This window comes from Notamacropus eugenii, chromosome 3, assembly GCF_028372415.1.
Source record: "Notamacropus eugenii isolate mMacEug1 chromosome 3, mMacEug1.pri_v2, whole genome shotgun sequence".
Classification (NCBI taxonomy): domain Eukaryota; kingdom Metazoa; phylum Chordata; class Mammalia; order Diprotodontia; family Macropodidae; genus Notamacropus; species Notamacropus eugenii.
The window spans coordinates 139,079,413-139,095,598 of NC_092874.1; the positions used below are offsets into that span (position 1 = coordinate 139,079,413).

The 16,186-nt window shown below is 34.3% G+C and overlaps 1 protein-coding gene across 5 annotated transcripts in view; it reads right to left on the reverse strand.

Moving 5' to 3' along the window:
• Positions 1-16,186, reverse strand: part of FOXP2 (forkhead box P2) — a 681,601-nt gene that overhangs the window by 192,224 nt on the left and 473,191 nt on the right. The window lies entirely within an intron of this gene.

Genomic DNA, 16,186 nt, shown 5'->3' on the forward strand with positions numbered 1-16,186 from the left:
CCCAGCACTTAGCAGCGCCTGACACATAATACATATCAATAAATTTTTATGAACTGACTGATCCATCTTCCTGGAGACAAGTAGAAAGCAAGAGGAATACAAACAGATCTATGTATCTATAGATATACCTGATTCTTATATCTTTGCTTCTTGCTCAAACTAACTTCCTACCAAAAAATAGAACAAGTTGTCTTGCGTATAGTTTTCTATTGTTTAACATACTCTACGTAACATGCTCGATTCTACACACCCAGGAAACAGGGATACATGAAGAAACGACGATGATCACTGTACCAAGAGTTAACATAATTGGGCTGCATTCTCTACTTCCACTTATTCTCTCTGAGGATCAGTTTCTTTATCTGTAAAAGTAGTTAAGACTAGATGATTCCTAATGTTTTTTCTAACTTGAACATTCAAGTGATGATTTTAGTGTCCTCATATCCTTGGGGGCACTAGCTGAACACAGATGAATATTGCCACAACCAGGGTTGGGGAGTCATATAATACATTTTTTACCATCAATATTGCTTTTAAAAATGTGTATATGTACATATATATATATATCACTACTTCAGTATCCTTATTTAAAAAGGAGACGTATCAATAAATTCAATTAAAATATCCATAAAGTAATTCTCTGATGTTTCACCATAGTATTTTAGCTTTTATTTAGCTTTATAGTGCACCCAAAGGCAAGAGAACGCATCTTTTCACGGGACAGTATTCATCTCAAATTCCAGCGCTAAACATTTTTTAAAAGATCACTATAAAGAAAATTGCAGCTTAAATGATATTTGTGGCAAAGGATAAGGATGTAGAGAAATTCTATCAAGAACTTGATAAGACTCTCTAAATGGAATCCACACGTATTTTAGTACTTGCCTCTTAAAATTCAAAAGTGGACGTAGAGGATAAGAGCAAAAATAGGTTGAAATACATTGCTCACAAGTAAATTAAAACAGAGAAGACAAAGACCTATAGATCACACAATGATCTTCTCTGCTCATACATCTTGAATACTTTCTTCAAAAAGTGCTAGACATGACAAGTGTCAAAACCATCACACATACAAAAAAAATTCTATTTCAGTAGCAAAGAAACATAACTGATTTCAGATGTGTCTTTTCCAAATCAGCTGTGTACCAACAAACCACTAACTTGTTGGAGTAAAGATCAAAATCAATACTAAGTTAAACAAAGGATTAACAAACCAGACAGTATGCATTGGATTGTGCCATCTCCAACCTAAACTATTTAGACAAGGTATTGGTAGGTGGCGCCATAGTGCACAGAGTGGTGGGCTTGAAGTCAGGAAGACTCCTCTTCCTGAATTCAAATCCGACCTCAGACACTTGCCAGCTGTGCAACCCTGGGCAAGTCACTAAGCTCTGTTTACCTCAGTTTCTTCGTCTATAAAATGAGCTGGAGAAGAACATCGCAAACAAATCTTTGCCAAAAATGAGGGCGTTACTGAACAACAAAAACAACATTAAATTGGAAATGAATAAAAAGTATTGAGACATCAACAAAGGTTACTACCATTTCTAACTTTGTTTAATGAAAGAAAATAAATCACCACAGTGAAGAAGTAAAAAGGGCCTAGAAATGTCCTAATCTAGAGGTTGATCTCCATATTAAGCTCAGAGAATATTCAATAAGTCTGTTTTAAAATTTGTTATGGAAGAGGATAGTGACAAGAAGAAGTAGAAGAAAAATAAGTTTTCTGGAAACTTGGAAAGAGGCTGAACAAAAGCTGACCAACCTGAGGTCATTTAAGAATGAAACTAAAAGGACAGTGAACACATGAATGTCAAGATTTCTCTAATATTCTTCTCTGTCAATGACAGTGGAGTTCTAACATTTGAACTCTAACATTACGTTCCCTGATGTACTATATATAAACAAGTAGAAAAGAAAGGTGAGAAGAGCAGTTAAGACTAGAACAAAGATCCCACAAATATGTTAAATCTGTGCTAGAGGGAGTGATTCACAAGATATCTATACAGTGGAGGGGGAGGCAGAATACCAAATACTTTGGGGGGAGGGACAGGAAATCACATACATTATTATCTCCTACCTCTGCACAAAAGTGACTGAGAGTATGCCAGTAACTCTTTCACCCCTGACAACATATTTATTACAATAATCAGCATATATACTTTGGGAATACCTAATTAGATATATACTATAGGAGCAGGCAAGCTTTCACAAACAAAACTCTGTAATAGAGAAGACAACATTCTGCTGGGCTATTATTTCTTTTTTTAAAACTGTCCTCTTTGGTAAGAGCAAAATAATGAAATGTCTCAAAGGCTCTCCTTCATGAAGGCCTTGTTTTCTGCACACGTGTCAGATTCATCCAAAAAACTTTTGAAGGTGTAAAACAGAGATAAACTTAGTTCAATGATCCTTATTAACATCAGGTGAGGACTAAAATGGGAAGATGGATGTTCACCAAAGATGCTTGCTACTGGAATAGAGAATATTCAGTGCAGAATATAAAGGGAAGAGATAAAGCCCTCCAGATGGGGTATTAAGCCCCCTCCCCCAGATCGTAACCCCATAAGTGAGAACCAAAATCACTTGTATTATTATCCACATATCAAATATCAAGAAACTAAAAGATGCCTATCATCGAGATACTGATAAACAGGTAGAGGGGCAGCCAAAAGAGCTGCTATACTGATGTTAGACAGATTTTAGAGACAGACAGAGAACTAGTTCCAGAATCAAAGAGAAAAGAGTAGCCTAGATGACTTTTAGGATATCGTATAGTGTTTTTAAGACTCGAAACAAAGGCTCCTATTCCTTATAGGTACTCTTCTGGTGAAGCCAGCGGTATGTTCAAGTCATAGATTAATCTCTGAAGGATTAAATCTGTGAGTCCCCAAAAGGACAATGAGGAAAATCAAGATGAGTATGAATGAATAGGCTGCAACATTCGAGAGAAAAAGTAGAGTGATGGATACCATCAAGGAGATGTTTCTACTTCAGTAATTTCTGAATAGAACCCTCCCTCCATACCTCCACATAGTTCAGAATTGTGCCCTCTCTTGTAACAACAATAGCAACATAGAATTTTTTTTTAAAAGTTAAGGAAAAAACTAACAGTAACCACAGCTGATAATTCACCTACTTAGTATTCCACTTGTTCTTCTGAGAGCTATGAAGTCACAATTTATCTAATATTTATTAGATAAATGTTTGTTTATCTGATAAGTCCAGCTAATAGTTACTACTTCAACAATTCAAGACATATCTTCTCAAATGTCTCACTAATGATAACTGAGTGGAATTATATTATCTTTTTTCCCAGATTATTTCTCTATTTTTATAAATTAGAGGAAAATTATAATTAAAAAAATAATGCTGTTAATGGTGTTTTGAGTATAAAAGAAATGGAAATATGATTTTGTTGACTTAATATCCTGAAATAATAACCTGATTATTCAGACTCAAGGGAGGGTGAAATAATTCAGATATTTTTCATTATTATTTGTAAATCAGGCTATTTCTACATAGAACAAAGGAAAATTTTACTTATAAAACCGTGATTTATTCAGAAAGAATTTCTGGACTCTTTCAATTACAAACTAAAAAGCATAATCTTCAGATTCCCCATAATAACTGTTTCCAAATGTTTTGCATGACTTCATATGTATAAAGGGAATTTATTTCTTGCCTTTGCAATGGATGAGGGAGGCTGTGGAAAAGAGCAAAAGAATTTGGAACTGAAAATAAAAATTAAGTTACAAATCATAACTATTTCTAACTTTTAGCGTAACATCGAGTATTCTAAATGATAGAAGATCCTGCCACAATTTGGGGGTACCATTCTGTGTTAGTTCATATGATCTGTTTTCCATTCCAGTATTTTGTGGATATTTTCTGCTTCTGCAGTGACTGAAGATTTTATTTCTTGATATTTTTACTACTTGGATGTTCTAGCAACATGTATACTTTATCTTAAAGGCTCTTGTTTCATTCCCCAAACCAGATATTTTTCTAATTTAAAATGTAAGTGAAAATTCTAATTTCAGTACTGAATATACAATTGATGGCATGCTTTTTCATGAGATATTTACTTTGTAAGTACTTATTTTATAATGGCAATGCCCACTATCCACCCTGTTCTGTTGACTGGCATTATTTCTGTCTTTAACAGCTACCAGTACACAATTTGGTGATTAAGAAACAACAACCTAACAAGTTAAGGAAAAACATGGACAAAATGTGAAATCTTTTAAATTAACAGTTATAAATAAAGCAGTTGACTTTATTTGCAAAATAGGAACAAGGGACATAGTACTATTGCAGAACTAATTTTTGTTTGGACACTAGGAAGAACTACTTATATATAAAAATTAAAACTTCTTGAAATTTGGTAATCTCACCCTTGAAATGCTGCCTACAAAGTTATAGTTTAAAAAACAATTATTTTAAGAATGACTACGATACAAATCCTGATTGTGATTTCATTAGTGTGGGGAACTATACATCGCTGAAGACTGACATACACCCTATGACTTAAAAGGAAGTTGTCAGCTACAAAGAGAAGTTAAGTGACCTGTCCAGAGTGACAAAGCTAATGAAGTGTAAGCGATGGGATTTCACCCCACGGTTGCCTTACTACAAAACCAGCACACTTTCCATTCATAATACTAAGCTGTCTCTATACCTTTGCCTCTCTGAGGAAGGGCAAACTAGGAAAACTAAGTTGTCAAGTATGAAGGAAAAAAATGCTTTTTTTCCCCTTTCAAGATTTTAATTTGGTAATTGTAAAGATGCACGTGAAGTGGAATTTGTGAAAAAGGAAAAATTATTAGGTTAATGTCACCACATAAAAGGTAATATACATTTCACAAATCTCTGTGAGTTATACAAGGAAGGTTATTTTTGTTTTCCAGGGAAATCTTAACACCTTTTGGAACCTTTACAACACAATATAAACTCTTCCAGATAGATCCCCACCACCTTCTTATCAGAACAGCTTCATTTCCCAACAGACAAGAAGTATTCTGGCAAAATGGACAACTCTCAGATGACAAGAATAAAAAAAAAATCATTATTCCTGGGAAAACTGATGACCCAGTTGAATGACTTTTCAGGAGTAAAGAACAAGCTGCAATAATTTTTATTTAGAGAGTTGTTAACTAACTGAATTTTTGAAGAGATGGAAAACAAGCTCTGCTCTTTCCTGATCAACTTTACATTCAATTTTAACCATCATATTAAAACTGAGAGACAAACTAAATCCCTTGGCAGTAGGACCTATCACTATTACTTGTCTGCTTGCTACATTATAACTAAGAGAATAGTTACTGCCAGAATCCTTTGGCAAAATCCAATACTAATCCATTACGAAGTGCATGAGAGCTGGTACAGTGATACAGAGAAACGAAAATGAAACGTTTTGAAACTTGAACACAAATTCAAAGCACACATCCAACACTGTCCTGTGCCACCAAAGCCATGGAAATAACTGTAAAAATTGGACCCTGTTAACATTTCGCATTGTCAACACCAAATTAGACCGCAATAACAGCAATCTTTATGGGAGGAGTTGCTTTTCCCTTATCGAGACCAGTATTAAAGGGTATTTGTTATTCATAATGTCCTTTGGAAGCAGAAGAGAGCATTTATTAAGTGCCTATGATATACTATAGATGATACGGAAAAGAATACTTGGAATCTGCAAGACTAAAGCCATTCTGTGAGAAGAAAAGCCTCACAGATAGGAAACCATTAGAAAGATGAACTAAACTACAGTATGGAAGCAAGGAGCAAAAGATGGGCAGTGACAATGATTAAGAACAGTGACCATCTCCCCAGGAAAACAATACAATCTCTTAATTTCATTTTTTTATGGCTACTTAGTTTAAAGAAGGTATCAAATAACCAATGAAGTGGTGTACACATTAACCAAATCTCAATTCTTTATAACTTAAATAGGTCTACGGAATGGGGCAATATGGTAGAATTTGAAGAAATCTACAAGTATCACTTATATAATCTATAACTTGCAGAAAACAAATCAGCCTTTATTTATTTATTTTTGTTGCTGTTATTTAGTCTCATCCAACTCTTCATGGCCCCTTTTAATGACGGTACTTTAATAGACTAACCTTTTGTAAGTCAAAGTATTTTATGCATTTAGAAACATTATTTTGAGAAGAGGGCCAAGGATTCATCAGAGTGCTAAAGGGGTCCATGACACACAGAAAGATTAAGAATCCTTGCCAGATACTTATCTCAAAAGAAAAAAGAAAACAATTCTGTAGGATTGAGTCAAACAATTAAAAATTTCCTTTATTAATTTTAAATAGGTAAATATTCAACTGTATTAAATTAGATAAAGCCAGTATCTAAACATCATAAACTTCTACAGGAGAAAAATGCCACCAAAAAGGCAACTCTTACTAGATTTCTCTCCTAAATTTCTTTTAAGTGGGAGACACCTAATTCCCTGAGTACGTGTCTATTTTCCTCAGTCATTAGGCAGAAAATTTTGGTTAATAATCCATACCTATAAACATCTTTATACAGTGAAACTGTATTACTTCATATTCTTTTAATTAGGACTTATTTTTTTCATGAAATTTACTTTTGCATTAAGAATAAAAGAAAGGGTCAATATGCAAATAGGTAGTAAGATTTCAGAGATAATTATTATTTCAACTACTTGAGAACTATAAGGCAATTTACATAAAAACAATGTGATATCTACACATCATTTCTTACTAAACCTTAAAGTAAGTTCCCTAAGGACTATGGCTAATTAACCTTTGTAAGATTAGTTAATAATACTAATTACACCTATATATAACGCTTTATGATTTTCAAAGTGCTTTTGAAGATCTCCCCATATCCTTAAGAAATAGGTAGGGTTGCACTATTCTTGATTTTACAGATAAAAATACTTAGGGACATAATGATTTAATGAAGTCACAGTTAGTGTTACATTTCCCACCTAGGTGACCTCTTGGTTCTTATGATATCCAGAAACCCATCATTCTGTAAGATGAAATCAATTCTGAAACATGCACTTTCTGCCTCTGGGACCCTTTGTTTGAGGAGGGTAGAGGTCAGACATTGGAGAAGTCCTCTCTAGTCCTTTAACTTTTTTTAAGAAGGGCTCTCAGGAAATTCACCTCATCACTTCCCATCTGGTTGGCCTCTTAGATCTCGAGGCTCCTCATTCTGCAGGATAAAATCAACTTTGAAACTGACATACCCTCAAGTATTTTACTCCTTCTGTGCAAGACATCGTCATAGATACTGCCCCCCAACCCCATATACCTTTTTAGCTTCTTTTTGTGTGTTATCTTCCGTATGAGATCCCTATGAGTTCCTTGAAGGCAGGGACTACCACACTTTTCTTCATATCCCTAGATCTTAGCATAGTGCCTGATACATAGCAGGTAATTAATATTTATTGACTACCGACTATTAGCTTGGAGGGTAACCTAGATCTCATCTCCATTTCAGCTATACCACATTTAATACATCTATATCCTTGAAAATATTATTATGAAACTTAGTTGCTGCTGCTGCTGCTGTTGTTTTTACCAGTTCAGGTTAGCTTTCAAACCCCACCCTTCCACTGCCATTTAATATGATGAAGAGAAATTTTACTGCATTTTTAGAAAGTGAACCCACTTTTGGCAACTTCTTGCAGATATGATAACACAATGAATTTCAATTAATACTTTTTAAACGCATGACTATAAATATGAAGGTGATTACCAACTCAGTAAGTCTACTTATGAAGGGACTATATATGTAAATGCCCACTGCTGTCCCACTATACCTGCCATCATAGCCATTGGTACCTACAGTTTTGTTAGAATTCAAGACCATGGCAGATATCAGTGGACTTCTTAAGCCCCTTCTAATGCTGATGGCCCTTTATCTTGACCTTTTCTCACTGTTAATGCTTCTTCAACCATAACTATCTCCCATCACTGATAGTATGTGCTCTAGATGCTCTTTTCAACCATAATTTTCTCCTGCTATTCCTAGGGGGAAAGAGAAGGAAAGGAACATGTAAATAATACCTACTATGTTCTAGGCTCTGTGCTAAGCACTTTTACAAATAGTTTTTTCATTTGATCCTCATAATAACCCTGCTATGTCACTGCTATTATCATCCCTATTTTTCAGTTGAAAAAAATCAGAGGTTAAGTGATTTGCTCAGTGTCACACAGCTAAGTGTTTGAGGCTGGATTTGAACTCAAATATTCCTGACTTCCAGTCCTTTATTCACTGTACCACCAGCTGCTTCTATGGGAACCATGGGAGGTTCACTTTAATTCTTTCTTCATTATCTTGTTATTGAATCATTCCAATACACAACCCCAAGGGAGTGGCTGAAATTTCACCTAGTTTACTCCTTTATCTCATTCTCCTATCTTTTTTGAAGGGAAGTTTAGGACTCAAGGTTCTAAAGAGTTCAGGGCTCAGGTGATCTAGAAAGAATTGGAATTCAGCATCACTGAATCTGTAGTCTCATTAATGAGGGTGTTCCTTTTAATGATACAGATTGCAACCCAACTCTATCTACTAATCTAGATTGATTTTTTTTTCATGTCCTACCAAAAATCCTTCATGGAAAGTTTACCAAAAATTTGAGGGGTGTTGGGTCTTCTAAGTCTAGCAACATACTTGGTAGCCAATGCAGCATACAGTTTATCGAGCTTTTTTACCTGTTGTCTTCATTACATAACTGAATCATCTCCTCTTCTGGTTTCCTTTACTAATACACTTTACACATTTTTCTCAGAATATCTGATAATTCATCTCTCAGTACCCTCAAATATAAGCCTCATCTACATATAGTCCAATTCATATGGTCCAATCTTCTATGAACAGGTTCAGTTCAGCTGTTCTTTCCATCTTTTTTTTCCTTAACGTTCAAGCCTCTATATGAAATTGTACTCCTTTTTCCTAATTTGTAGTATCACTATTTTGTTTACGTTAGGTTGGTTATTTTGAAATTGTTCCCTTTTGTATCTTTTGTCCAAATTTTCCTCACTTCTGTATTTCTGTGAACTAAATCTACTATTCTCTTTCTCTGGGCTTCTGTTTCTTTGGAGAGATTATTACGTCTTCTAGGTTCTAAGTTCTATGGCTTATAGTTTGTGTTTTTAAATTCTGAATGAAGGACTCATAAAATTTCATTCCTAATTTAAAAAAATGTTTTATTTTTCTTTTGAACCACTGTACAGTTCTTTGCTTTTGTTCTAAGATCTCTGAGAAGTTTATTTGATAAGGGCTTTTTGGCTCATTTTCCTTCAAAGTACAATATTTGCACATATTATGTGGCTTCTCTTTAAATTTTACTTGTTTTTGCTTCAAGCCCCCAAAGTTGGCTATTTTCAACCCTCTCACATAGGAGGCATGGGTCTCTCAGTACCTGTTCACAGTAACCTCTGAAGGGAGAAGACTGGTCCATCTAGGTTTTGGGCTCTTTTCCTTCAAACAAGGAAGCTCTTTTGCAGTAGCTACCTTGGCATGATGCTACACATTACTGACATCATTTATCCTGCTTTCTCTTTCCTTTGAGTAATTGGGCAGAAGCAGTGCTGCCTTGTTCTTTAGGGAGATGCAGGGTAGATATCTTCTTCTGAAATAAGACAGTAATTCCTTCTTTGGGGCACTGGGAAGGAACCTTCAAAACGGGGTCTTGAAGCATAAGCTTTCACAGTCTCCTTGTGCTCGTGCCAGTGGGTGCACAGAACAAGTTGTGGGTAGAGTAGGTTTATTGAGCAGGAGTTCTAAATATCCAAGTTTTCCAACAGTATTTCTTTCCTTTTTTTTTAACCTTGTGCCTCTAACAACCCCTCTGTGACTGTATGCAAACAATTTAATCACTTTAGCTCTTTTAGTTTCCTCATCTGTAAAATGAAGGTGTTTTGGCCTCTGAAGTTTCTTTCTACAAAGGCTGTATCATCCAAAACTCATTTTACTGATGGGAACTTGAGACCAAGAGAAATTAAGTGACATGCTCAATGTCATTATTTCATGTTGGTATTAATTAGTGGAGATGATATTCAGAATCAAAACCAGTATAGTACTCTTTCCATTGTAGCACTAGATTTATGACCCTATGACCTCAAACAATCTTTTCACAGAAGAGTTATTTTATATTTAAATGAAAAATAAAACATCGTAAAAATCAATTCTGTGCCACACTATTTCAGTACATATGGGATATTTCATTTGTTCAATTCAACTTAACATATTTATTAAGTACCTACTATATAGACACTGTGCTGGACTTTGACAGATTTCAACTACAGGTTTAAGAGAAATCATGTTGGCACAATATTCCATATTACAAGTACATTAGAGAATTGAAAAACAAAGTGCTTTAGGGGTAGAATTTTATTGAGGACATCTGGAAGGATAGTTTGATTTAGGCTTTAAAAAACGGGTAAAAAGACGAGCAAGAGGATGTCAGACAATATCAATCGAGTATCTATTCTTTTTTAAGGCATCATATTGGTTGTGGTAACAATAACTTAAGACCTCTGACTCATCAAAAACAGTCTAGCAGGGAAGATGGCTAAGGGGACTGCTCTACTAGACTGAAAAAAAAAAAGTCTAGTACAGCATGTGACTGTATTAGTACTCACATGTATATGGTTCTTTTCTCAAAATACAAACACATGCTGGCATAACAGAATGGCAAATAAACTGGATTACTGTATGTGACTAGTCAAATATAAATATCATCTTTTTAAAAAAAACAATCAATTTTTTTTATCCATCCAGTAGTTTGTACCTTACAATCTACTCACTGCTTTATTACATGATACTAACATAAAGCACAATTAATCTGAACATTTTAGGCTAATAATTATACAGCAATGGAGCTTTTAAAGGTTATACAGATCACTTAAATTTTAAGGAATATCCTCTATTTTTTTCAAAATATTCATTATACAATAATCTTTGGTGGATATATGCAGTTAGATTAGTTTTTTTTAAATCCTTTATTGGAATATCCTTTCTGAAGTGTTTTAATGAATTATGAATCAAGGTTAACATTAATCAGTGAAATGTTTTTATTTTATACTAGAATTGAATAGTCATCAACCCCCAAGGTTCAACTTCTCTTCTACATCTCTCCAATTCATTTCCTTAGGCAAGTTGTCTGACACATTCTCCTCTAAAGACTTGGCTGCTATCTAGTCCTCTACTGAATTTCTGATATATATCCAACTTTTCTTTTTGGAGATTCATTGATGCGAATCCAACTTTTGATGCAAAAGCTTTCCTTTGCGGATTCTTTGATTTATATCTTTTTCATTGCGCCAGCACATAACCAGTTTGTATCAAGAGACACTGGGAAATGTCAGTGTATTTTTTAAAAATGGCCTTTTTCCCCCTACTTTTTATATCTGTTTGGTTCAAAAGAAGATTATGTGTTAGCTTCTGGAAAAGGCTTAAATTTCAGAGGAGTTTAAAATTATAAAATCTGCCTTGTCAAGTGGAAAAAAATACAAGAAACACTCCTGCAAATTTGAATTCAATCTTTAAATACTTTTTACGTACTTAAAATAATTCTCTACTATTATCTATTACCTTCTTCCAATCCATCATTTTTATGTAAACTAAGTCAATGAATTAGGTTTTTTCAAAACTAGAAAGAGTTGCCTCAAAAAGCAGTGAGTTCTCTGTTACTAGAAGTCTTCAAAGGAAGCCTGCATGGTCCCTTGTCATGGGTGCTATAGGAAGGATTCAAATTTCTTGTCAGGAATAAAATAATGTCCCTTTCAACTCCCATATTAATGAATAACAGGCTTAAACTACAGAACTTCTTTGGAGGGAACGGACCACTGCCTTTCAGGAACTTGGTCTGCAAAAAGTTAAATAATTAAATCATGATATGAGAAATTAAATTTGAGGAACCTAAGATTGAGTCTAATATCAGTATATTAACATGGAATTGAAACATTTCTGCTGTTATCCAACATGGATCATTTATACAATCATTCAAATATAAGGAATTTCAGTTCCTTCCCTCTATCTCCAAGTACAGAAATCATACATTTAAGGGCATCATAGACCAAGGCTAAGGATAATAAGACATAGATGAGGAGTACCTTGGTTGGTATACACAAAAGTAGTAAATTGTTTAGGATATATAATAATTCTTGGATCATACAAAGGAGTTACTCTCTACAATTCTGCTGTGGGGAAGAGAAGAAGCTGGAATTTAAATTTGTGTCATTGAGGGTATTGCCCACAGAGGCAGTGTGGTACAGTAGTAAGAATGTTAGTCTTGAAGGCTAGGTTCAAACCCTTCCTCTGAACTTTAATGAATGTTTGACTGTAGCAAGCTATTTAACCTTCACTGAGCATCAGTTTCATAATCTATAAAATGGAGATAATATTAGTTGCCCTAACTACATAATAACCTATCGGGATCAAATGAGGAAATACATCAGTACTGTGTAAACACTAAAGTCAGCTCGTATTACTGTTTAGAGATTAGAATGAATAAAAGAGTTAACGTTGTTATTGACTGTGTAGAACAAGTCATTCAACTTTCTAGTAGTCTTACTTTCTCTACAATGAAAATAGATAAAATGATGATGATATATTATCAACGTAAAAAATGGTTACCATTAGGATTGGTAGCTATGCAAGTAAACAAAACAGATCTGAGAATTCTTCTTGATGTAACTTTTCAGTCGAAAGGGTTATTTTTATTATTCTGATTATGATTTTTTCAAGCTATTATGAAAATGTCAAAGGAAGAACCAGTGCCTTCTAGGAATATAAAAATCACTAACAAAATAGACTATGGATGAAATTATTCTTGGAACTGTTTTACTTTATCTGTAAGCTTTAACTAGATATTAGTAGAAATTCTGCATACTCACCAAAAGGAATAAAGTAGAAAATGTAATGATCTTTCAGTTGGACATAATTACACATATAACTATTAAAATGATCTAAGTACAGGATGGAAAGAAAAATTTTTATCAAAGTCTCATTTCACAAGAACTGATTATGTTCCAAGAAAATTTTTCGTAACATTAGTTTGGAACTGAAATTTCCTCAGACACATATTTTTGAAGACAGCTAGAAATTGATAAACACTACATGATTAGATTTCTTGAACTTGATCACCATTTATAAAAGTTTTATTAAAGTCACACTTATTACATGTACTCTCCATCTCACTTGCTCAGAGTACTTCACTAGCTGAGTATCCGCTCAGAATTCCTCATTTAAGCGACCTACTTATTCTAGCCTAATTATGGAAACTTGCTAATCACATCAGACTTGGATCCTCCCCTCCCTCCCAACTCCCTACCAAACCTGAGAGGCTTCCGTGTTCCCATTAACACTGAATATATATGAAGTAGGTGGTAGTACATATAAATTGTTTGGGAGTGTGTTATATAAAAATATTAAAAAATTTTATTATCTCTGTAGTAAAAAAAGGAAAAGAGGAAAAACAATCTATTGTAATAATATATTTTGTGTAAAAATAAACTTCAATTTCTGGCAATGTGTGCATCAACCTCATTGTCAATCCACAGCATTCATAACTTCTCCATTTGTTGTAACTGATGGTTCCACTTAAGGATGGTGTGGTGGTGGTGGTTGATGGAGCATCTGTGCTTTTTTGGTGTTGATTATTAGGCCAAAATTAGCAAAGGCAGCAGAGAATTGATCCATGCTTTGTTGCATCTCAGCTTCAGAGGCTGCATTGAGTGCATAATCATCTGCAAACAGAAAATCATGCATCAACACTCCCTCCACTTTGGTCTTGGCTTGTAACCTTTTCAAATTGAAGAACTCACAGTATGGTAGTTGACCTTGATGCCGTGTTCATCCTCATTGAAAGCATTTGTCAACATGGCTGAAAACATCTTGTTAAAAAGCGTGGAAGCAAGCACACAGCCCTGTTTCACTCCACTGGTAACTGGGAAGGCATGAGAGCTTTGTCCATTATCCAGAACCTGGGCAAACATGCCACCATGAAATTGACGTACAATATTGATGAACTTCAGGAAACCAAATTTTGACATAGTTTTCCATAAGCCCTCATGACTAACAGTGTCAAAGGCCTTGGTCAGATCTACAGATGTTTATAGACCTCTCTTCTGCTCCTGGCGTTTCTCCTGGAGTTCTTGGGCAGCAAAACACCATATCAACTGTTCCTTGGCCCTCTCTGAAGCCACATTGGCTCTCAGGTATGTGCCCTTCTTACAGGTGAAGAATGAGCCTATTAAGGAGGACTCTAGCAAGAATTTTGCCAACAATGACTAAGAGAGATGGATCCCCCTGTGATTGTTGCAGGACAATCTTTTCCCTTTACTCTTATAGAGATGGACAGTGGAGGCATCCTTGAACTCCTGGGGGATAACCTCCTCTTGCCATATAACCTGGAAAATTTCAGTTTTTGTATGAGCTTTGGCCCCCTTCCTTGTACATCTCAACTGGAATAGAATCAGCACCAGATTCTTTGCCACATGAAAGGAGCCTAATGGCCCTCAAAAACTGTTCTTCAGTTGGAAATTCAGGTAAGGAGGGATTCATTTCAACCTTAAGTAAATGGTCAATGGCTTCAGCAACTTCAACCAGTAATTATACAAAGGGCAAAGAATAAAATGATGATAATTTATGACTAACATCACCATCATTTTTTACATTCATATTTTCACAATTGCAAGCAATAAAAAGCCTTTTCTAATGCTCTGGCCTCCTTGGTCAAGAAGTCTTAAAAGGAAAGCAAGAAAAATAGTTCTTATAAGTACTCATATACACATATATTTAATATTTTTTGAAAAGAACCACTCAAATCATATATTAAATTCCTTGGGACCACAAATGGCTGACTAGGAAGCCAAAAACAGAATCAGATGAACCTTTAGTCCATTACAAAAACAAACTCCAAAATGGAAATGATAAGCATGTGATCAGCAATTTTGGGACTGATATACATCTGCTATTATTAAAAACAGTAATGAAAGATTTAAAAGAATGTGTGAATTTGATGAGGCTGTCAGAAGCATTTAGAAAATCTAAGAGTCTCCTTTCTGTTCGCTTAACTGCAAGGCTTCATTATCACTTCAAGATTAATTTTATTTATTTAAGATTAATTTATTTATTCACTCAGAATATGAGCTTTATCCTGTATTAAGTATTGTGGGAAATATGAAATTTAGGTAGGTCACAGTCTCTGCCCTCACAGAACTTACAGTCCAGTAACAGGATTAGAAATAAACACTGATACCTCCAATATACAGTATTTTCTGATAAGGAGATTTCGAAAACAAAATGCAATAGAAGGACTCAGAAGAAAAATTGATATTGAAGAAGGGGATTTGGAAAGATTTCATGGAGGAGACAGCATGAGAGTTGGGCTTTAAGGAATGTGTAAAAATTTAACAGATGAAGGATTGGGTAGAGATGCATATGTTCCAAGCACAGGAAACAATTTATAAAATTTATAGATACTAAATTCTTTAAAATCCCTTGATTTGTTGAGTGTTCTATGAACAGCAAGTAAATCAAAATTCTGGTATGTATCCTGTGTGAGATAAGCAATTTCCTCAATTTATTTTTTGATTTCCATTATGTTTAGTATAAAGAGTCACTGAGTCTTACTGGAAAGTTTTAGAAACAAAAATGTCTCATCTAATAAGAGAGGTCATTCTTTTCCCAATGGAATAAAATTTTTGACCTCATTAATAAAATGAGCAAAGCATGAAAAATTTAGATTATGTTAGTGTAGTTTTTCCTTAGTCTTATCTGTATTATGTATATGCATGTATGGGGAAAAGAATGATTTTCTTGCTTTTGAGAAGTTTCAGATAGCTATAAGCTATCTCAGAAAACAGAGAAAAATTCCTAGAGACATCATTATATTTTGTCATCTATTTTGGCAGACATGCATAATATCAGTTAAACATTATATTCTATTTAAATTATACATATATCTATTTTGGCAGACATCTATAATATCAGTTAAACATTATAGTCTATTTAAATTATACATATATCACACATAATTATGCATATGTAAATAAGCATAAAATTAAACCTGGCTTGTTTAGAATAACTTGGGGAAATAAGAGGAAAGAAAACAACTGAATCAAATGAAAAATGTTAAGCTCAGAGAACTGAGGCTAAATCCTGCTTCTTACATTTAATAAGT